The sequence below is a fragment of the Hermetia illucens genome, chromosome 5 (genome assembly GCF_905115235.1).
Source record: "Hermetia illucens chromosome 5, iHerIll2.2.curated.20191125, whole genome shotgun sequence".
Taxonomy (NCBI): Eukaryota; Metazoa; Arthropoda; class Insecta; order Diptera; family Stratiomyidae; genus Hermetia; species Hermetia illucens.
Genome location: NC_051853.1, coordinates 51,438,470 through 51,461,746, shown reverse-complemented (window position 1 = coordinate 51,461,746; position 23,277 = coordinate 51,438,470). Strand labels below are relative to the sequence as shown.

Sequence of the window (23,277 nt, the reverse complement as noted above, 5' to 3'; positions counted from 1 at the left end):
CAACGCTCGATTTTTTTTTTGTTGATCCCCAAAGCTGCAATTCGTAAATGCAGATTGATTCGGGAATATATAGCAAGATTTTTGAAGCAGTTGTGATCTGTGTGCGACCTGCTTATTAAAAGACGATAGAATATTGACCAGAATATAAGAGACATGAGACTGACATACGGGAAAATTGAGGACAATGCCTCGCGTCGAGAGAATGGGCTCACCCTTCAAAATATGGAACAGAAGAAAGTTAGAAACTTCTAAGAAGGAATAGAGGTCAACTCCCGATCAAAATAAGCGAACGAGAAGAACGGCAGAAACACAAAACGTATCTAACATAAGAACTATGCGGAAGTCGAAAGAAAGGTGGCACCCAAAAATAAGAGATAGATACGGCGATACGGAGATACGAATGGGCCGAAATTTTCAGAAGGGCGAAGGAAGATACAAAACCCACCCGAAAAGAGAGACCCTATATTAGGTCACGACACCTTAAAGAAGAACTTCACCCTTATGAGCCAGCACGTTGCAGGGTACTCGGTGTACAAGAAAGCACTGAATGCCATTTACAAAAGAAGTTGATGCAGTAGCATTTTAGAATGAGACTAAGCAGCACGAGAACCATATCGGCTCGAGGAGACGAGACCTTTGAGGAAGTAATCGAATTCGAAAACGCGGGACTCAGAAAGATAAAGGAGGATGTGCTATACTCTCCGAATACGAGTAGATTACCAGCGCTCTAGTATTAGATACGATAAAATGTAGCCTGGAAATCATAACGAAAAATTTCGACACCTGAATAACATGTGAGTCGACGTGTTCTGCTTTTAGGATTGGTGGAGCTCGACATGATATGCGTGAATGATGGAAACTCATACAGTTTTTGAGCCTCAAAAACAGTTCCCCGGGAATGTCGGATGGGCTGCCAGGATGGATGTCGATTGCTTTTGAGCTTAATAAATTTACTACGCGTTTGAAACCAATATATTCTTGAAATGATGAAAACGTCAATCAAGATGCGCAATGGGTGATGAAAGCTTACGATTCTCCTATAGTCAAAAGGCCAGTAGGCAGTCTGACTATTTCCGAAAAGATTTTACCAGCGGTTTAAAGGTAACCAAATAAATTGCGATGAGACTTAAAGGAAGGACTGTAATGAAAAGGCTGCAAGCAAAAAATCATCAAGTGGCCTGCCTGCACCTTTCAAAGAAATTATTGTTACTTTATTTCTTCACCAGAAGGCCACCTACAGCAAATTGCTATCTAACGTCGAAAAATGCAACGGTCGTTTGGAGCTTCCGAATGGATTTCGGCGCACTGATATTATTGTGGATTTTAAAGGGATCGTCGTGAACCTAATAATAGACACGGTGAGTTTTAGTAGTTGTTCTGGAGTTTAGAAGATCGATATCAGAAACGAATTAAACTTCGCCAATTAGAGCTGAAATAAAGGTGCTGAAATAGGGGGCCTTGGATGTTTGGCCGGTTTGATTCAAAATTAGCATTCTAAGCGGACGGTCTGATACAAGACGTATGAGAAACCAAAAAAGTATAATACTTTGTCAGTAAGGGTGTATTATAATGTTTGGGTACAACCCTTTGCGGTAAAATATGATGTATAATGTTGAGCTTGTGCTTCCCCCCACAGAAAAAGACACGAAAGTTGGCTTTGTGGATAACTAGGCGGTAATTTTTGCAGCGAAATGCATGGTATTTGGATTTACGAGAGAGAGGTGGGGAGAACGGTGAAGTTTTAACTGAGAATAATATGAAAGAACATCAAATTTCAGCCACAACAAGATTTCACGAATCAAGGATTGCCCTCTCACCAAGACTCCGCTAATTTCTTTTTTCTGGCAACCTAGAGAGCATGATTGATAATGAACTGAGGTAGGTGTGCCGAAAGGCAGCCAATCCCTTCAAGGCACTTGGATTGATTTTATAAAAATAAGAGTGATCAAACATTACCAAGAAATGCAAGTGAATACAGTTCATCGTTGCTTTTAGATTCAGATGAGGTGGAAAAGCACTGGAAGCGAATGTCGACATACTTGCATGAAAAACAGTGTACTATGCAAGATCTATAATACATATGTGGACGGACAAAGAACGTAAAAATGTGGGAAGGTTGGAGTCTCCTGAACGCTGGTAATGCAAATGGGTTGACGGACATATACGCTCATTGTTTGCTACTGCCTTGCTACTCAGCTCTCCATAGAGCACGTTCACTTTGCAACTTACTACAGACAAATTCAGCACAGCGCTGGGCTGGATAATCCGCCGATATACACAGAATGGAACAGCATGTTAGAGGAACTATAACATTTGGTTTTTCACTGCATGATATTCAAAGACGGACAAAGAAACTTGAATGGGGCATTGAATATGAAGGTGCGGTGAGAAAAGTATTATTCAATATTGATATGCCCAAGACGAAGGACAACTGGGTGGTAATTGCTTTTCAAATTTAGAAACAGAAACTGGGCTAAAAAAGGACGAACCTGAAAAAAGGTCGCACATAGTCCAACAGGCAAATTCACTGCGCGAAGTAATATCTAAATAGCCCACCCGCGGAGTCAGGGAGAAACCGGAGATAGTGCTTAATGGATGCGAATCCCACTCGCATCTGCTCTAGCTACGACGTTCACGGCAGTTTGTGTTAATAAGGCACGGCCTTTTGGAGTCTGCTTCCTACGTTGGCAGTGTTATTATAACTAAAGACATTCCTCATTCTTATAAAACGACAATTAAATTTCTATCTAGTGGATATAACTAAAAAGATCGTTAAGGTTCTGTGTGTATACAGGTATATATGTTTTGTCGGATGACATTTGACCATAAGCAAAAACAGTGCCCTTGTAACCCGCCTGAATATTCAATTCTACAAATTTCATAGCTTTCTTGCACGCTCGATCATGTGAAGTGTCGGTTTTAAGTACCTCGTTGGTTAAACAAGCTTCACTTTCTACCCAAGTATAACTCCCCTCGTTTTTAAGTTGATTTGACTTTTCAAGACCAGATTCTATTAGTCGCGGATAAACATCAGCGTATTGGCCTTATTCGGGCTGCGCAATTGCAATAACATTACAAGCAGATTTCTTTTCACATGCTCTCCCTGTCGTTATCCAGTCATAAGGAGCCCCTTGAACAGTATTCTTTCCAGAATTTTTATGTCCACAAGAGTGTCCCGAACACAATCGTCAGCATAGTTAATTGTATTAGCGAAAGGATAAAATTTCTGGTAAATTCTGAATAGCGGCACGATTTGTCAAGCATATGCTCCGTATGAGACAATTCGCCCAAGCGCCCGATGAAAATTGCACGCCATCTTGAATCAGGTGGGCTACCGCGTACAAAAGTAAAGGCATTTGAAAAACCTGGTTTCGTGGGCCAATTCTCGTGTACCACAAACACTCTTTTCTAAGTGCGAAGTAACCTGTCAAAATTGCAACATATTTCCGCTGCTGCATTTTTTCGTTCTTTTAAATTTGAATTTAATTGGCATTAATTTTCCAGCACAATATGTAATTTCAATTATAAGGCTGTGGTATTAATCATTTGTGCTGCAATCCAATTGGCCTTGCCACCGTTACAGGACAGCACCACTCAGTTTTTGTCGATTCAGGAAATTCTCCACTTAGGAAGAATTCAATTAATTTCCAACAATATATAATCAAGTTCATCTAAAACTATTTCATTTAACACAAGAAACCAAAAAATTCGTTTATACCATCATGTCAGATAAACATTTTTGAAATCATCCAGCCTCCGCCAGTTGCACTTTCCTTTTACTTAATCATCTTCATAACCATAACTAATAATGTCCCTCCAATCGAAGCGTTAGGTAGGAATGCATTTGATTGCATGCTGGTATGCATTGCAACGTAAATTGCACAAAATCACGATCATTTTAATTTTTTTAAGGCCGATGGATTTTGGATAGGCACTCCTCCTTTTTGTATCAAATGTCAAAAATGAGACTGAACTAATTGTGACATTTCGTTTGATACCCCCCATGACAATATTTGTTGAAAAAAAAGAAATATTACATCCCCCTTCTGCATGTATGGGGAGACCCCACAAACTTAACACTGGACGATTTTATTCATACATGGGAGGTGATTTCCAGTTACCCCCTTTCACGAAATTTCGTGTAACAGGCAGACAGCAATCCAATTTTACACAATTAATGATTTGCATGCCGTCAAATAGTAGATACTGCAAAGGAATCTGATAAATATGCATGTATGAACCGCATCTACCAGATTGTCTAATCATTTTATTATTAATTACCTATGATTGCTACTGCTATACTTTTCTTCATTCTTATTTCATATTTGTGACACTAATTCTATCAGATACTTGCCAAGAATAATATCACCCAAATGTCCGATTATTGATTGTATATTGATGTCTAACTGAGTCCTTATGCTATGGCGCAAAAAGTCAATGTTTATCACCCAATTAATTACTCTTGATTGCTTCACACGCCTTCGTAAATGTGTCTGCAAACTTTTCGACGCAACATTTTCTAGATCATTTGTTTGTTGGGAAGGGGTGATGCTTGAATTAATAACTTCTGCAAACTTTATATGAAGCATGCCCGTAAAATATCACGCCCGGAACAAGCTTCTAAATATTTTTCTAGTCCACCCCAATAGTAATTGAAATCAAACGGATTGTGATGAAATGTAACTATATATATGTAGGTTCGCTTCTGTCTTTAGTTGTTATGAAAGGAGTTCAAAGCCACATTTGGTGCTTCTGTTTCAAGTGCCATTCACTCCTTTAATTTATTGGTTCCTCCCTATTACTAATCTGGGTTTGTTTCTTTCTATTAGAAATGAATTGTAAATCTCTCACAGACTGGAAAGTAAAACTCCGATTCCATCATATAATTCTCGACATCCCCTTCAACAAAAATGAACCACTGAATAATGCAAACACTGTGCTGACGTTCGAAAACTATCTGAAATCAACACTTCAACCCCATGTTAAAATGAATATTCTGATATTTTTCAGATAGAGTAAAATTTTTATTTACAAATCATTGTCCGTTTGGTACGCAACAAAATCGATGTCTACCCATCGAAGGCTATCTTCAATCAAATCAAATTTCCGTCTATAAATTTTTCTGGTACAAGCAAGTATTAAATATTAAACAGGCAATAAAAATACATTTAACTGACAGGTAAAATTACCACTTCAACGTAATAATTTGACACCTCAATAATAATACGGTACTGGATCTTGCAGGAAAAAACGAAAAAAAAAGATTGTAGAGTCAAACAATTTCCGAACGAGCAAATATCTCATCACAGCAGGTGTATTGGATTTCTTAAGATTCTCTTAAGATTTCTCAAGAAGTCTACGATGTTATCCAATAGGATGTCAGCGGATAGTACAAGTACGTATCCAAGTGCCGAGAAAATAAATCACTGCACAGTTCAATATCTCGTTGAAGTGTTAATTAAAAATATAAATCCGTCGTGGATAATTTTATTTTGTACTAGATATAAGGTGAAGCGTGATGGAGTAAAATGGAGTGTCGACTGTTAAAAGATTGACGGTTTAATTCTCACAAATGTTCAAATTGGGAACATGAAGACAAATCGGGATGAGAGCGGCAATGTAATTTTCAGAGGTGCTGACGGGCAGATGTGATAATCGTTTTTAATTTAAAAATCGATTTGCTGTATTTCAGCACGTTTGGGTTGTAAACTAAATTTGTTGTGCATTAGTTCAGTGCCTCCAATTTCGGAAAAAACAATAAATTTATTTGGAGCCAGTTCAAAGTTTCACTACTAAAATGTTTCGAAAACTGGAACTTTCTTATGTCAGGGCCTACATAAATGTCACTTTACTTCAGCGTTACATTTCAGGATTGGATGAAGAAATGTGCAAGTAGTTATTTGAAAACCTATAACAGCTAAAAGAAATAAAAAGTTGATCTAACCTGCAAATAGCATTCTTGGGAACCATAATTCAAAATAAAAAAAAGGCATACTTCAGAGTCAACGTGGTAATTGTCTGGCATGATTTGAAACAGCTGGGGACATGATTAAAGTCAGGGGGATGCGTTGTAGCCAAACCTTAACCTAAGGTGTTAATACTATACCGAGACCTGAGTGACGGAGATTCAAAAGTGGTTTTTCACCATTAGCTGTGACGTCTCCGAATTACATCTAACCCCGTCTCGACTAAAGGCAATCTGCCGAAATCGACTTATTTTATGTGGTTGTCATAAACCCGTACGTACGGCGTAGTTTGTCAGCTACATATACGCGCTATTGCTGGATTATAATTTAACACTATTAACACGACTCGACACCATCTGCTGCAAGCAGAGCTTTATCCAAGAGTAGTAACTCCCTCTGGACAGACACAAAAACGGTCCTGAACAAAAGACCTCCACGTGCATAATTTTCTGGAAAACTGCCTCCCGCTAAATTAATTCCAAAGAGTCCTGTCTCCAGGCAAATATGTTAACTCTGAAGTTACTCCAGAGCTAATGGAAAAGGATCATCTGGGATATTCATACTTAAAGATAAGTCGAAACAACCCTAGTCTTCTGGTGACAGCAAAAGAATCAGCCGAGAAAGGTCGGGATTTCAATAACAGTCAAAGCTACTGAAACGGATAGACGCTTCTGACAATGATAATGAACGATGCGAGCAACTCAAGACAAGAGGGTATATAGCATGTGGCGTGCATCTCCTTTCTTCAGGTGCTCCAGTTGCTGCGACTCCTTAAACGATGTAGTCTTGAGTAAAGTTATTGGATTGCAACTATTCAAAAATCGTTTTCTCTACCTTTCAGATGAGGTGCAAACTGACCTAGAGACTCTAAAACAGCTAAGAATAATCTCAACAGGACTTCCTACATAGGGAATTTCTCAGAAGCTGTGTTCTGTGAGTTTAAAGCCTTTCCTATGACCCAAAACTATTTTCTGTTTGTCGTAAGAAGCGACTAAAAGTGATAGAAATTTGTAGGCTAGCAATCTGGAAATTTACTAAATTAAATGCTAACGAAATGTCAACAACCACTTCACACCGAAGACCTTGCACTATCTAAAACGGACTACGATTGGTTTCTAGAATGTACGCTCGCTCCTCGACAATGGGAGCGAGGCCCTCCGAATGCTGCTTTCTTCAACTTGAGCGCGAATTCCAACGATATAAGCAGGACATTTTGGGTCTAGACAAAGTAAGATGGTGGGAGCCTGTAGAGTACTCCTCTCCCTGTTGCGGCAAAGTGCTTTTGTATATCCGGCGTTGACGGCTACTGCAAGTGACATAACATGGGAGCCGGTTTCTGATAGGTTTCTAATCGCAAAATTACCCGAGGATTTTCCCACAATTGTTCGGTTCATGCACATACGCACACACACACACAAAACTCGATATTTACCCAAACAATCTTCGTAAGAATGTCAAATTTGAATCTAAATCCTTGGTCTCCAGAATGAGAATCTCTTAAGATACGCTGCTTCTGCAAATCGTATTGACCAAAAAGTAAAGAAGTTGTCCCTGTATGTCGACTATCAGCCTACGATACAACAATTATTCTTACTTCCATTAATGAATTTTATGAGGAAAATTCAATTTCTGGCATTGTCCTTGGATTGGACCTTGCGTATGCTCTGGGCAATTCTAGTCATCAAAAGTCCTCAAACAACTACCAAGATTCACAAGAATAAATCTCCATTCGATTTGTCGGACAGGCTGTCCCGGAACCAGTCCGCTCTCCCTCGGAAAAGGACAAAGCAGTTCGACGTCCCCTTGCAAGGTTTAACAAGAAAATGTTTTCACCCGGAATAGGAACTGGTTGATTTGCAGTGGTATCAAAAATTTAACCTCGGCACGGAATGATGTTATAGACGCAATCCGCTGAGATGGAATTAAGCATTCGAGCATGGTATCCAAATGACTAATCATCAGGTTCCTAAAAGCTATCAAAATTTTATCAATTGTTATATTTGTTAGTTGAATGCATTACTCGAGTTAGCAGGTAGTAGGCTACTGTTATGATATTTGATGTAATTGGGGCGTAAGCACAGCCAACCCCATTCAAATTAAATCTTCAATTCGTAAAACGATGTCAGTCCTACATCCCTCGCAGTAAGGCCGTCCTAATCCCCATCATCTTCTCTCACAGTCCCGCGGGGTGGTGTGGAGGATGGACTCCAACAATGGAATTGTCGCTCTAAATAATGTGCTTTCCAGATTTCAGATAAAGCAGCGAAAGCGGATCTAGCGCTGTTAATGTGTACGGCAATGTCCAGTTCCAGTGTGCTCCAGATTTCATATAAAACAGTGAAAGCGGATCTAGTGCTCTTATGGAGTAAGGCAATATCCAGCTCAATACCACCGTTGGCAGAAACCGCACTTCCTGGATATACAAATTGATTGGCACTGACTCGTTTGATTGTCATTTCATCTACAAGAGGAGGAAGTTCACCAGATATGACACGGTTGAGTTCTGTGGAGAAGTGTTACTCCTACCTCCCACTGATCGTTAGCGTCTTTCAGAGGATCGTCGAAAGATTCGTGACCATATGCAAATACCCTGGTGATACGGTATACACTTCTGAAATCAGGAAGCGGATGCGGCAGAGGCCGCAAATCGTATATCTGCCGCTTCCTCGACCAGCCACATAACAGATTCCTTTTTGGTCACGGCGTACACTATATCGAATATCATGTGGTTTCGCTTGGTATCGGAGTTCGAGCGCCTCACCTCCGCCATCACGTCCACGATTCCTCAGTCAGCCACATTTTAAGACGCCACTTCGGAACGTCGCAACGACCTACGTAGCACCCGAGAAAAAATCACTTTCATTGGCATTCTCAGGTCATTGTCGAGCGACAGCTGAACCATACAAACAGTCGATGTTAAACTCCCCAATCCTGCGAAGCAGGCGCAACACGCAAACAGACATAAGTGATCACATCAGATGGTAACCGCTTTCGAAGCCGATGTCAGCGTCTCGCTTATTACACACATCCAGAAGACAATTTACAATTCAACAAAGTTTTATTGGTTTGTTGGTTTCGTCCCTTGTGTTTACGAGATAGCTGTCAATTTAGAACAGAATGCGTTAATTGAGAATTCAGATTTTTTACAGAACCAAAAGATGGTAAAACTGTACACGGCCATGAGAGAATTCGGTATCCTGACGAAACTAATAAGACTGACTAGGCTGACCCTGACCAATGTGCGAGGCCAGATAAAAGCAGCAGGATCACTCTCAAGACCATTCGACATTAACAACGGTCTACGACAAGGGGATGCCTTATCATGCATCCTCTTGAACCTGGACCTCGAGAAAGTTATCTGTGATGCTGATGTAAATGCAAGAGGTACGATCCTCTTTAAGTCCACCCAACTACTGGCCCATGCTGACGATATCGACATAATGGGAAGAACCACCCGAGGCGTACAAACTGCCTTCATCCAGATCGAGCAGGCGGCCATTGCGCGAGATCTTGGGCTGCGCATCAATGACAAAATATATGGTAGCAACGTCAGCACCGAAGACGAACCAACCAACAACATCAAACCGCACTGGTCAAACAGGAAGAATAAGGACAGAAGAATACAACATGAGACCGTTGACAATTTCTCCTATCTAGGGTCGAAAATCGCAACCGATAACAACTACGATGATGAAATCCACGCACGGTTGTTGTCAGCCAACAGAGCCTATTTCAGCTTACAAAAACTGTTCCGCTCGAAACATCTCACCATAGGGTCAAAGCTCTTACTGTACAAGACTATGATCTTACCAGTCCTCATATATTCCTCGGAAACTTGGGTTCTTAGCAAGAAAAATTGCGAACTCTTGACCGCGTTCGAGAGAAGAATCCTCCAAAGAATTTTTGGCCCCCACATGAGTTCGGTCCGGTTGTGGATAAAATCCGGCTCAATAGGTTATGGTGGGCGGGTCACTTAATCCGTATGGATGAGGATGATCCCACCCGGAAAGTCTATAAGGGCAATATCTATGGTAGAAAAAGAAGACGAGGCAGACCCTGCCTAAGATGGAGTGATGGCGTAGGCCAGGACGTTAGACAGCTTTTAGGGATATCGAATTGGTGGACCTCGGCGCAAAACTGGGATGTCTGGAGTTCCTTATTAAGGCACGCCTAGACCGGATACCGGTTATTGCGCCGTTGATGATGATGATGATGATGTTTACATTTTGACAGCAAGTAGTACACTTTTCATGCCCTCTCTTGTCGAAGTTTTTTAGCCCAACACCGACTTCCCCAGAAGGGGAAGAACCATACAATGTGATTAAATTTACTTACCCATTGTCTTATAGTTTCAATCTGGCTTGAAACGGTTGTATTCCATATGAAGAGAGACTTAATCAAATCTGGTATACAAGTACCATATTTGGGTTCTTTAACTTTAGAAGTTTAGTTGCTTTTTCGGTCACACGCATTTTTCTCGGAAACGGTTATAGCGGTTGACACCAAATTTGCATCATACATGAAACGTCATTCTACGTCGAATTTAAGGGGAGATCTTCATACTTGAACAAGGAGGAAGTAATAGCAAATGTGTGTCATCTGAAATATCAAATGAAAGGCCTCGATTAGTTCCTTCCGAAGCCGGTCTTATTTTTCACATTTCTCGAGAAGGTGGGCAATGCGGGGTATCGAAAATGATGATTTTTTGACGGACGCATCTTCAGAAATCACCTAACCGAAAAATACCAAAATAAATTAAGGAGCTGCCACAATATGGTGCTGGGTTCCGAAATACCTCCACACCGATATCTGTCAATTGACAACATTAGCTCTATTTAGCGATATTTTATAATTGCCAATGGAATAAAATCAATTTGTATTAACTCAAGAAACTTTATTTGATCCTTTGGAATTGCAGAATTACTTACATTTGCTTTGGTCTCATTCTAGTGTTCCAGTCTCAATCTGTACCAAACTATGAATGTTCGTTTCGCCTAGTAACGTTGCTTGCAGGGCTGGTATAATTTGTGGTCGTACCAGCTTTTGTCACCAAGTTTTTGGTTACATTGTAGAGTTCGTATCCCACATTTCCTCTATTATCTTAAATTACAATTAACAGGATATCGAAGCCCAAGAAATTGAACACAAAAGCTCTCAGTGCTCAGACAAAAGATCTGCAAAGTCTCTAATTTGAATTACCTTTCAACCTCAGCTATCAAAACCAAGACTTGGTACCGCCATAGTCACTTCACTGCGGAAATTGTGGAACGTGGTCATATCTAATACTGCATATAATTTTTTTTTTCTAAAACAAATTAGTTTCTACAGAACCCCCTTCGGTCAAGGAAATTTACGTTTTATGTGTGTTCACTTTCTGACTTGTCTAGCACAACGAACTGGACCCTACCGCCACTATGTGCTGCTAAGGGACTACACGCTCAGGGCCTGGTACTGTAAAGAGATAAATTCAATTTTCTTGTAAAATATTGGTCAGATCCAACGTGCATTTTATTGCTACCTACGGAACTTGCACAATTGAAAACAACCCCTTTGCCGTTAAACACTGTATGCGGTATAGAAGTTTGGCCATAGTTACAGCATTCAATTTCAAAGTGGTTTGTAATGAACCTGCTTTTAAGCATTCTCTACGCTCCATTATTTTCAAACACCCCCTGAGTTCCGCCACCAGCAATGGGTTGTCGGTCCCCGTGCCAGCTTTGCGCTCTACCTGGCGTGGTGTTCGTCCTATGTACTGCCAAGGCAAGTTGTGCGGTGCTTGAAAAACTAGACTACATACATGTAAAGCAGTTTTTTGGGGAAAACTCAGCTCCGTTTTTCAAATGTATTTATATGGATATGTAAATTCTTGTGCACTCTACGGCATTTGAAATTTAATTTAAAAAGATGATTGTGTAGTGAATGAGGGTACGATAGTGCCCGCAAATGTTTTGCATTTTCATATCAATACTAAATGGGAGAAAATTTACGAGCATGCCTGGGGTGCAGGTACAATGGGTGGAGAAGAAATGTTACTCGGCCAGATTCTTGAATTTACTATGAACAAGCTCTTTGCGTTTTTTTCACGTGAATTATGTTTTTCGGAGCTAATAGTAGGAGTTCGGACTGTTATTAACAAAGGAAAGCCGGAAAAAGCTTGATAGGCCGATCTTTATTCCGACAAGTGTTGATACTTCAACTTGGCCGATGGTAAGCATTACCTAATAGTTTAATTCAATAAGCGAAGTCTGTATTAGAAAATTCTGGGGGTGGGAGGTGTCTCTTAAGAAAATAAGGATAAGTCGATTCAGAAGAGCGAAGAAACCTGATGATATTCGTTGTTTGTTAGGTCAGAAACTGAAGAATGGTGGTGGTATTACGCGACAGTGCGTTATGCTGACGAAAATACATTAGTTATTTGGACAAAACCACCGGAAGTATTATTTGGGCGTTATGAGATATTGGTGTGAAGCCATTTGCTAAGCTTCACACCAATATCTCATATCGCCCAAATAATACTTGCGGTTTGTCGGACCTTCTTGCAATATTCATGATGCATACCGTAGTTGTAATCGTTGAAAACCATAAAGCTAAATCTTTTTTTTCGTCCAAAAACTTGCTTCACTTAGAAGTTATTCTTGCTAGGCATAATTAAAATCTTGGGCTATCACCCACAAAATCGAAATCATCTTTTTAAGTCGAAGCAAGGCGAGAAAAGATTCTCAACCGACTTTCGACTTAAAGCTAAGAATCTGCACCCCCATATCCCCCTCCCCAAAGTGAGTCAAAAGCCAGCCAAAAGAACAAGCAATTATAACAACAATAGACCCGGAAGCGAAACTCACCGTCGACATTGACTGAACACTTGGCAAATGCAACAAAATTAGGTAATGTTTTGTAGTGTGATATGACATTACAAAACATTACTTATCACAGAAGTAGTATAACCACCACTTTTGTAATGCGATAATGTTAGTCACAGGGTTGATATTAGATAATGTGGTCATGTTAGGTAATGCGGTGATGTTGTAATGTTTGGTAATATTCGAATGGCGCTCAGTGATAGTAATGTGATATCACACTTTAGGGTGATATCATTTTGTGATATAACAAACATAATTTACCCATCTCTATTACAGAGGGTGGCCAAATTATTATATTCACTTGGAAAAATAGTGTCTTTCATATCTTCTCAACCGTTTAGTTTACAAAAATTATATTTTTTTAATTTAATATTTGGTGAATCGACCCTTTTGAGTAAGTTATGAATACGCTGCGTCATGGCAATGCGTTTTTTAGCAGTTTCTTGCAGCGCTGGTATTTTGTGCCCCGCTTTCATTATATTTGCAACTGCTACTGTCTTACTGGCGATAATTTTCTCCTTGCTACTTTTTATTTTTGGATTCGCCCAAACATTTTGAATCGAGTTGAGGTCTGGGGAACTTCCAGGCCATTCTAAGGTTATTTTGTAGTTCTTCAAAAATTTCATAGGTTTATGGCATAATGATACAATTCCCTCATTTGTGGAACCAGCCGGCTTTTTAATACTCGTAGGTATTGGTGCTGATGCACAGTGTTTTCAATTAAATGAAGTCGTCTGTTCCTTTTGACCTTATCACAATGCAGTTGTCATCGTATTATTCATGGGCCCTGCGACGAACAAAGTGGGAGGTGTCCTGGAGGATCCGAATATACTCGTTAGAGAAATAAACCACTATATTAAAGGTATCATGCCAAGGTCAAGAATTTCGTTCCATAATTGTAAAAAGGTCATTCCAAATTATATGCTCATTTTCCGCCTATCTTGCACTGCAATGTTTGTTTAGTTCGCATCACTCTAGTCAGCTTGGACTTTTCCAAATTTAGCTCTTTCAAACTTTATCGTAACGTTCTGTCCGATAAATTTACATCACTGTCATCCAACAAGGCCTTTATAATTTTTCGCCGCTTACTGCAATTCCACAGCTTTTCAGTATTTTGAAAATAGGCCGTGTACCGTGTCTGGTATAGACCCTGCAACTGAATCTCCATCTGCTTTTTTCCAATATTCATCACTACTGATTCCTTTTAACACCCAGCAGTTCCAGTTATCTTAAAATAAAAAAAAAACGGAAGCGGTCATCATCACCAAGTGCCGGAAAATAAATTTCGCTTCCATTAGAATTGGGAATCTTATTACCACATTCAAGCGTGCCATCAATTACTTGATAGATACCAAGCTCAGTTTTATGCAGTACGTGGAGTATATTTGCGAAAAGGCATCCATCGCCAGTATGGGTCTGGCAGGAATTATGCCGAACATAGGAGGCCCAAGGCATACTTATAGGCTCCCTGTAGGCAGAGTGGTAAGTCCCATCTTGCTGTGGGCAGTCCCAGTATTGTTTATTTAGCGCAGATAAACTGGGTGCGGTCTACCAAAGAACAGCTCTAAACGTTTGTTCTGCCTTCCGGACCTTCTCAGATAATGCGGGGTTCGTCATCTCAGGAATGGCGCCGATTGACATCTTGGCAGAGGAAAAGACAAACATATACAACATATATAACATATAATTTCGCCTTTATCGACAGCTAAAAGAGTCAAAAGGGAGAGTTGTACAGTTAGATGGCAACAGCAATGAGACCATTCAAACAAGAGTCGTTGGATGCATAGGTTGGTCCGAAACATCCGGGATTGGCTGGAGAAAAAAAGAGGTCAATTATAATCTGACCCAGTTTTCCACCGGCCATGGAGGATGCCGCCAATACCTGTATAGGTATAAAATGGATATCTCACCTGAGTGTCCATACTTCGTTAGGGTCCCGGAGGTCCCAACGCATGTATTCTCCCAATACTCAGGCGCGGGCAGGAAAGGAGGAACTTAGAGAAAACTCTAGGTGAAATACTATCACCGGAAAATTTTGTCCAGAAAATGGTAGCTTGCCAAGAAGATTGGAATGCGATCAACTCCATGATCGAAACGATCGAAACTGTGGAAAGCGGAAGAGGTGAGAAAGGCGAGGTTACGATCGCTGCGGGTAGACGGAAGGAGACCTAGGTAAAGTAAGCTACCTTCGCCCCGTGTTGTAATACCTAAAGATGGTGGTAGAGAAGGGGGATCGGCTGGAGTGGATTTAGTGGATAAAAATCGCACAGGCCAGTGCCTTTTCAATAATTCGACCTTCTTAAGAAACAAATAGACAGTCAGACGGACAGACAGACATTGAATTGATTCTAACAAGGTTTTACTTCACACAAAAACTTAAAAATGTAGTGTGTGTGGCGGCCAGGATAGTCAAGGTCGACTCTCATGTGGTGGCCTCGGGCGTCACAGCAGTACTCCTTTTTTGGTCGTTTTTAAGGTTTTATAGATAGCAAAACCTTATTAAAATCGATTTTCGTTCATATGAACTGATGATATGTACTTTGCAAAATACCAACGCTTCTTCCGGGTTTCCGCCTTTTCATTAGTCTTCATTATTAAAGCTGAAGGACTGGACACTTTAGGTTTATTTCTGTTTCCTATCATTTTTTGTTTGTCCTTATAATATGGTTCTTCTCTTTCTCCAGAACTTCGGTACATATTCGTTGATTTTTGGCGCTTTCCAAAGTGGCTGCGATAGCTATTAGACTTTTCCTTGAACTATCCTTTGAAACACTACACATTAAAAATTCTCCTAAATCTGTCACCCCCGGCCTTCCCCAAATTTTCAAGCTACCACACTTAAATCTGAATTCCCATTTCTCACCGCAGCCGTTGCAAAATCTCTTCAATTTCTTCAAGTCCCTTGACACTGTGGGGAGTTCGTTCAAGCAACGAAATCAAAGCTACTAGTAACTGGGTTGACCTGCACCAGCTTCTTCGGTAATCCCGTCAGACAAGGTGTCAGTCTACGACAAGGGAAATCAGCACATCCAATACAAGAGAAAAGGCATTGTTGTGCACGTGAAGTACGGTGCTTGGGGAAATGTTGAAGACAAGGACTTTATCTAAATCAACATGTTACACCCAGCACCCCTCTTTAAATGGGGCCGGGAGATCACTAACAGGGTAATGTAAGCTAGTGAATATTTTCTCTCATTATTTTACAATTTTTTCTACTCCTATGGTGAGCTTTAATCGCCGGGATGCTCTCGAGCGACTCTCTTTCCAAATTGACAGGCAACAGAGATGAGGATGGAAACCATCACTAGTTACGTGTTCTGGGATATTCAATTCAGCCCAAGGAGTTCTGTAAGGACCAGTTGGCACGTCGATTATCCAAGGGTTGCACTCCCCAATTGAAAATATTTCTGGAGTCGAAAATCAAATTACCGAGCAATTATCCAAAGTTGGCTTAGTTTATAATTGTATGCGCCAAAGACGCACCAGGGAATTAGGAAGAAAAATATTAGGATAATTTTCAAAAATATACTTGGGAGAAGTTCGTCAGGGTTTTCGGCACATTGAATAGATATCGGATATAAGTAAAAACTGTAACCATGGAAATATTTTCTGGCATTATATTTTTTTTGAATTTGTGGCGGGTGGATCTTTATAGATAATGGTATGCTAGCAGCTGGGACATATGTATATAAAAGTTAAAGGAGGCCTAGATATCATAAAAACCTGTAAACATCCTTCATCCTTTAAAATCGACAGCCCTGACAAGTCTCATTATTTGCTACGAACTGCTGCAAACATTTTTGATTAAGGATTGAGAAGTCTGTCCGGATAGCTGAGCACAAAGCTGTCGTACGGAAGGTCGCGGTTTAAATCTTGCTCTTGGCAGTGGGATTTGCATCGTGATTTGACGTCGGATACTCAGTTGTAAATGAGTACCTGAGTCAAATCAGGGTAATAATCTCGGGCGAGCGCTATGCTGACCACATTGCTTCCTACTGTTACTGTAGTGTGCGGTCTTAAATGAAGTGCTCTAACACACTGGAAAGCCCTGATCCAATATGGATTGTTGCGCCAACGATTATTATTATTTTTGAGGATTCCTAACTTCCTTCACTCGATATCGGACCGGACCAAATGGAGAGGGACTTACTTCCACTGTTTTTTGTCCACGGATCCCTCGTTTTGAACCTAGCATCCAGATTTAAAAAATCGAAGCGCAGGTGAGGTAGCGTCTGAGGAGTTGCCTCCGCCCTCAACGAAAGCGTAAGCCGCCTTCGTGCCTGATTTTTCAGACATCTTTTCCAACAGAAATTGCGGTGAAAGCACACAATCTAAATTTTGTATGAGTTTCTCGTAAATTGGGAGTACATCGATCCACGTGAGCGAAAGCCCATAATCCTTTGGCAACATTTTTACGGTTCTGCCAATTACGATTAACAATCTGCTAAATTAGTCTCGGGATACAAACTAAAATGTAAGATTAAAAAGAAAAATCAAGCGTAACACACATATGCAGGTGTAGGCTATGTTCAATTGAGTGCTCCTTTTAAAGCTGACTAAAAAATAAATGGAACACTCAGGTAACATCAATTAGCTACTGCTAAACATTATTTTTCTGCATTCTTTCGCTGATTCGTGCTTCCGTCGCATGCTAGCCACTTACCATCAATTAGCGCAATTATCATCATAAATGCACTAACAAATGCCAATATTCAGGTCTGCAAATACGAGAAAAACACTTTGCAGCTCCCGCCATATAAGGTAGCAAAGATAAACACCAAGTCGCTGTCGCCGGCATGAATATTTTGTTCATTAGCGCACCTTACATTGATTTCATGTTGGTTTGTTTTGTGTAAACATATAAATGGAGTTGTCTTCTAATTGATTGTCGCTTACGGTGGTGTCCCTTACGTACTCGGTGCACCCTGCTTCCATGTAGCGTGCGTGCTGTAGCCATTAGCTATGTGACAGAATCTATATCACATTAAGGAGTATCGTGTTTTATTTAGCCACCCAGTTATAAGGCCATGTTGGAAATGACACTCGAGTCATGTTTGTCGACTCGACTCAGGGCCACCTCCGACTCTGCCTTGTTTAAAGCTCTGCTCCAGGATAGGGTTAAAGGGCTCATACGATTGCAATGTCTGCGATGAAATATTCATGAGACGTGCATAAGGAGTCAATATGGTTATAGATGAGTGAATGGCTTAGTAGCACCATATGTGCTACAAATCATTATTATTACACAACTCGTGGCCTCTTGGATGGGCTGCAACTCAAACTTGTTAAATGATTTATTTCGAGTGTTGATGGTAAATTTTTCATTAGCTTTGCCGTTGGTGGAAATTAACATGAATTTATGCGGCAATTCCTATTGTTGTGAAATTACACAAACTGGGCGGAATGCGTGCTCTTGCCGACAAATATTCAAATTTAGGGACGAGCTTTCAATATTAAAAGATAATTACGGGAGCAGAAATGCAAATGGTAACGCAAAAGATTCCTGGAATGGTTCCTGCGTTAAATTGTTGATAATGCAGGAGTAGTGCTTTGAATTGAGTGTTTGCACTTGACCAGGCAGAGTAAATACTATCCCTGCAACCAAATTTGAAACGCGAATTGTGCCCGTTGCGTGGCTCACGAAAGCTTCCTGATTTTAGACTTTATTTTAACGAGTAAAGGTGAGAGTATATGTAGGTTCCGCCATTTGTTCCTGCAGTCTTCAGTTTTACGTACGCTTCAATAGTTACTGTTGAATAAATTTCGAGTGAATGCCAAATCGAACAGACGCAATAAAAACCCCACCGAGTAGCCCTCTGGAAGTGAACTTTTTTGCAACCTTCTTCGAATTCGTTAGTATGAAAATCTATTTGCTATAGATGGTAGCCTTATTTAAACCTTATTGATTATGGGGGAGACACGATGCATAAAAAATGTCAAGAACCAATTTACCGGCGTTAGCTTATTACCCCTATTGAGGACGCTACCCAGACGTTCTAAATACCAACATATGACGACTGCAGGAACGCGTATTGACGACGAGCTAGAATGCCACTTGATAGATTAGAAGCTATCCAGAGATAGTTGAAGATAGCAAGGCACCGAAAACTTCGATTGTTAAAAAAGAAGCGCTCCAAAAAACTAAATAACGGCAACTTCTTCAAACTAAGAACAAATCCTCCAACAAAGTATATTAAAAGAGTGGAGAAAACACTAAGGGAATGTGTTAACCTTATCAAGGATATAGCCGCATTGCGCATGCCTAATCCCTCTTTACCTAGGTTCCGAATACAACCCAAGGTACATAAAAATGGCAACGAAACACGGAAAATTATCGCGAAACTAATTCCCTCACCTATAATATTGTTGGTTCTCTGAGTGTAATTATATGGTATTTCCAACGATTAGCTTGACTTGTTAGCATTGATGAAGGGAACAAATGGTTCCCGGAATATCGGTATTTGCAAGAATAAATATCAACACCAACGAAAAAGATACAACAAGTCTTTTATTACTTCAGATTGTTGTTTCGTTTGATTTGAAAGCATTTTTTCCGAGTGTACCCTACCTACCCGTCAAACAGGCCCTACACAATTTCCAAACGTGGCTCAACAAACACCGCACCTCAACCAAGGAAAAGAAGGAGAATCGCCAATATACAAAGCTAGCGTCAATATGTATGGGTGGAAACTACTTCACCTTTCGGAAAGAATACTCCAAAACCACCGCAGGCACGGCAATGGGTAACCCACTTTCCCCTCTACTAAGCGAAATCTTTATGGCAGGTCTAGAGAAACCAACGGAACGGCGTGGGATAATGCCCACTTTTTCATGATGTACTAGCATTGTGGACCGATCCCAGCAGCTCTTTCCATTCATACTATGATAGCATAAATTCGCGGTCTTCCATAGCATGGTACAAGACCTGGCTTATATAAAAGGCACCGCGAAAAAGAACGGATACAGCACCGATATTATAGACACTATAATAAGTAAGAAATACGCTGTCAATAATAGGAGACAATTGACGTCATTGCTAGGCTCAATGACAAGACAACAGTGAGATCGAGCATTACATACACCTCTTTGTGGTCTAGGATCAGTAACGCGCTTAAAAAATTTAAAATAGAGGCTATCCCAAGAAACAGATATGCGCATCTTAGAAATCGACTTAGAAGCGCAAAGGACCGGAAATCGAAAGAGGAAGAGTACGGGATCTATAAGTTCATATGCCCCGAATGCGCATATATTTAGGTGGAACTAGTGGCAAAAAACCTACTACGGTATGTCAAGCCTGCAGTTGCAAAACACATAGTAGATAGCGGCCATAAAATTTCCTAGGACAACGTAGATATTACACAAAAAATACATCAAGTCCATAAACTAGACGCCGTAGCAAATTTGGAAATATTTAAACAGTAACGCCAGGTTGTTGAACCCCGCTATGGGTAACTGTTCATGTAGCTTATTCCAGGTAAGGTAAGGTAAGTATTTAAGGAGATATCACAATTTCAACAGAAAACTAAATACTAGTTATCACGTTAATTGGTTTAATAGGTTAGGTTACAGAGTTAAGAGAAATAAATTATTATAACACTAGTTTTGAAGAAGGACACATTTTGTGTTCGAAACACGTGTCTGCAATCCTTAAATAAAATTAATAGTTAGACTGGAAACTTTCGCTTTCAATAGTTTTACTTCAAGAGCACTATAGAAAACAAAGGAATTACTTTTATAAAACTTAGGAAAGACGGCTTTACGGTTTCGTACCAGTGTAGAGGGAATTCGTCAGGCACTGCCTCACCTCTGCCCTAGGAGAAACATGACTGGTTCGTAGATATTAAACGGTCCTTTATATTATATAATTCACAAAACACGACTTGATTGCAAATTATATTGAACGTGAATCCGCCCATACTTTAGACTCAAGCTGAAATATTTTGTATCCAGTATCTGGTCTAGGCCTGCTTTCATAAAGAACTCCACACATCCCGGTTTTGCGGCAAGGTCCACCAATTCCATATGCCTAAAAGCTGTCTGGCGTCTTGGCCTACGCCATCGTTCCATCTCAGGCAGGGTCTGGCTCGTGTTTTTTCCTACCATAATATTGCCCTTATAGACTTTTCGGGTTGGGTCGTCATCATCCATACGGATTAAGTGACCCGTCCACCGCAACCTATTGAGCCGGATTTTATCCACAACCGGACGGTCATGGTATCGCTCATAGATTTCGTCGTTATGTAGGCTACGGAATCATCCATTCTCATGTAGGGAGCCAAGAATTCTTCGGCGGATTATTCTCTCGAACGCGACCAAGAGTTCGCAATTTTTCTCGCTAAGAACCCCAGTCTCCGAGGAAGACATGAAGACTGGGAAGATCATTGTCTTATACTGTAAGAGCTTTGACCTTATGGTGAGACATTTCGAGCGGAACAGTTTTTATAAACTGAAATAGGCTCTGTTAGCTGCCAACAACCGTGCGCGGATTTCACCATCTGATTGAATTTTATTTTTATAAAAAATTGTTTTTCGGGTAACAGTGAGCTACTGACAATCTAATACTTTGGAGAGTAAGCAGAAGTAGACGCAAGACGAAGTGGGGTATATTTTGTGCTATGGTGCCATATTTAGACAATTCCCAAGATTCCCAAGAAGTGCACGTAGCATAACAACTCGCTTACCCTAGATTTAAAAATTCACTTAGGATCGCCACAGAATGCTTTACCTAATTTGCGATGCTTGCTCAATTTAGAGCTGGGCAATTAGGGAAAAGCACATGAGGATCACGTCTCGTTCGGCAATGCGTATGATAGAGTATGTGGACTGTGGCAGTGTTATCTTCTATTAACTGGTGCCCCATGCAGATTCTTGTGATCATTTAAGCATTGACAAGTGATTGGCTAGTTGGCCACCATGAAGGAAATCGTGTGTCTGCTGATACAACCCTAATCTAAAACGAGACCGGCCAAGATGCATTCTTTTGATTTGTATTATAAAATAAACTGAAAAAATTAGTTTAAATTACTGGGATATCGTCTTTTCAGTTGAGAGGTTGTTTACCTTGCAGGTTGTTAGAACGAATCGTTTCCTCCCCATGTACCACACTACCCCCATTCGATTTACCAAGAATCTCAGATTGCCTTATGCCCAGCCCCATCTAATTATCCCTAAAGCAGCCACTACCACCAATCATTTAAATAAGTTACTAGTGCTTACACTTTCAGACGGATGCTCAAAAACCAGTATTCCAATAGCAACTTCTGGCATTCCAAAAGACAGGGGGTGGTTATTGGGCTATAGGGTCCGCGGCTTTGCGATATGTGCCGAATTTCATTCGCCTTGTCCAGTGACAATCTTACGAGGGAGTGAAGCTGTTAATATACAGCATTTCTCAGGTCTTAGCATCCCTTAGTTTCTCCACTACACTCCCACATAATAAAACTCCCACTCCCGCATAATAAAAATTTCATTTTTAAAATAATCAACTTAACAATCTTGTAACTTTCCCCAAAATTCTAAAACTTATTTCCTATTTCAAATTATAACCTAATAAAAACCCAAATATCGCAGAATGTACATTGACGTTGACCACATAAGCTTGAACAGGCTGCATAATATTATATGCAATACTAATGTTTTATTTCCGCGACTCAGTTAGAGAAATTTAGATTTAAGTCGAAAGTATTAAGCCAAGCCTTTATCAATGTACAGCCTCGTAAGGTTGAACTGTCGGTTTGCAAAGGAGGGTATATGGTGCTGTTCTTACTTCCTCTAAACTTTGACTTTGTTTATCCGATCGAAGCTGCTTCATTCTCGGCACGAGTGAATAAGTTCTGTAAGATTTACTACTGAGGATAAGAGCGGTGGTTGAAGAGGAGGAAGCTGATTTTGAATCAAAACGAATAAATGGAAATTGTCATAGGTAATACAATAAGCTATGGCGAACCCTTTAATATTTAACAAAAGCGTAGAACGCTAGAACTCTTTTTGACGGTGTTCAAATGTCTTCTTTTTTTCTTTTATTATTTCCTTAAATTTTTTTTATTTAATTATTTTGCTTTATTTAATTCCAGTCCGTATCATTTTTAATTTCTTTGATTTTGTTTTGTTTTCTATATTTTTTTCATCCGTTCTTTTCTTTTTATTTATTTTCCAATTTTTATTTTGTTTATCTTCATGACAATTTCTCCTTAATTATTTTCTCTCTCTCCTTCTTTTCTTTATTATTTTTCTTTTGATTTAGTTTTGAAGATAATAAAATGAATTGAAGCTAGTTTGAGGACTTCCCTTTGTCCCTTCCGCTGTAAACCTGCAGAACTCATACTGGGGCATCGTCCAGTATAACCGCCTAATGATATCAAGACGATGAGGTAACCCCAAAGGCCGCGGCTCATTACACATCTGAGGCAGGAGAAGCACCCATTGAGGATGCGATCTGTCGTGGATCTTCC

General features: G+C 40.1%; 1 protein-coding gene and 1 long non-coding RNA gene across 2 annotated transcripts in view; one reads left to right on the top strand and one right to left on the bottom strand.

Annotated features, from left to right (window-relative positions):
* Positions 1-23,277, bottom strand: part of LOC119657775 (neural cell adhesion molecule 2) — a 641,753-nt gene that overhangs the window by 518,057 nt on the left and 100,419 nt on the right. The window lies entirely within an intron of this gene.
* On the top strand, positions 5,008-5,645 carry LOC119657776. The gene is made up of 3 exons (XR_005250171.1): positions 5,008-5,179; positions 5,245-5,395; positions 5,509-5,645. It is a non-coding gene; the product is annotated as an uncharacterized LOC119657776 (long non-coding RNA).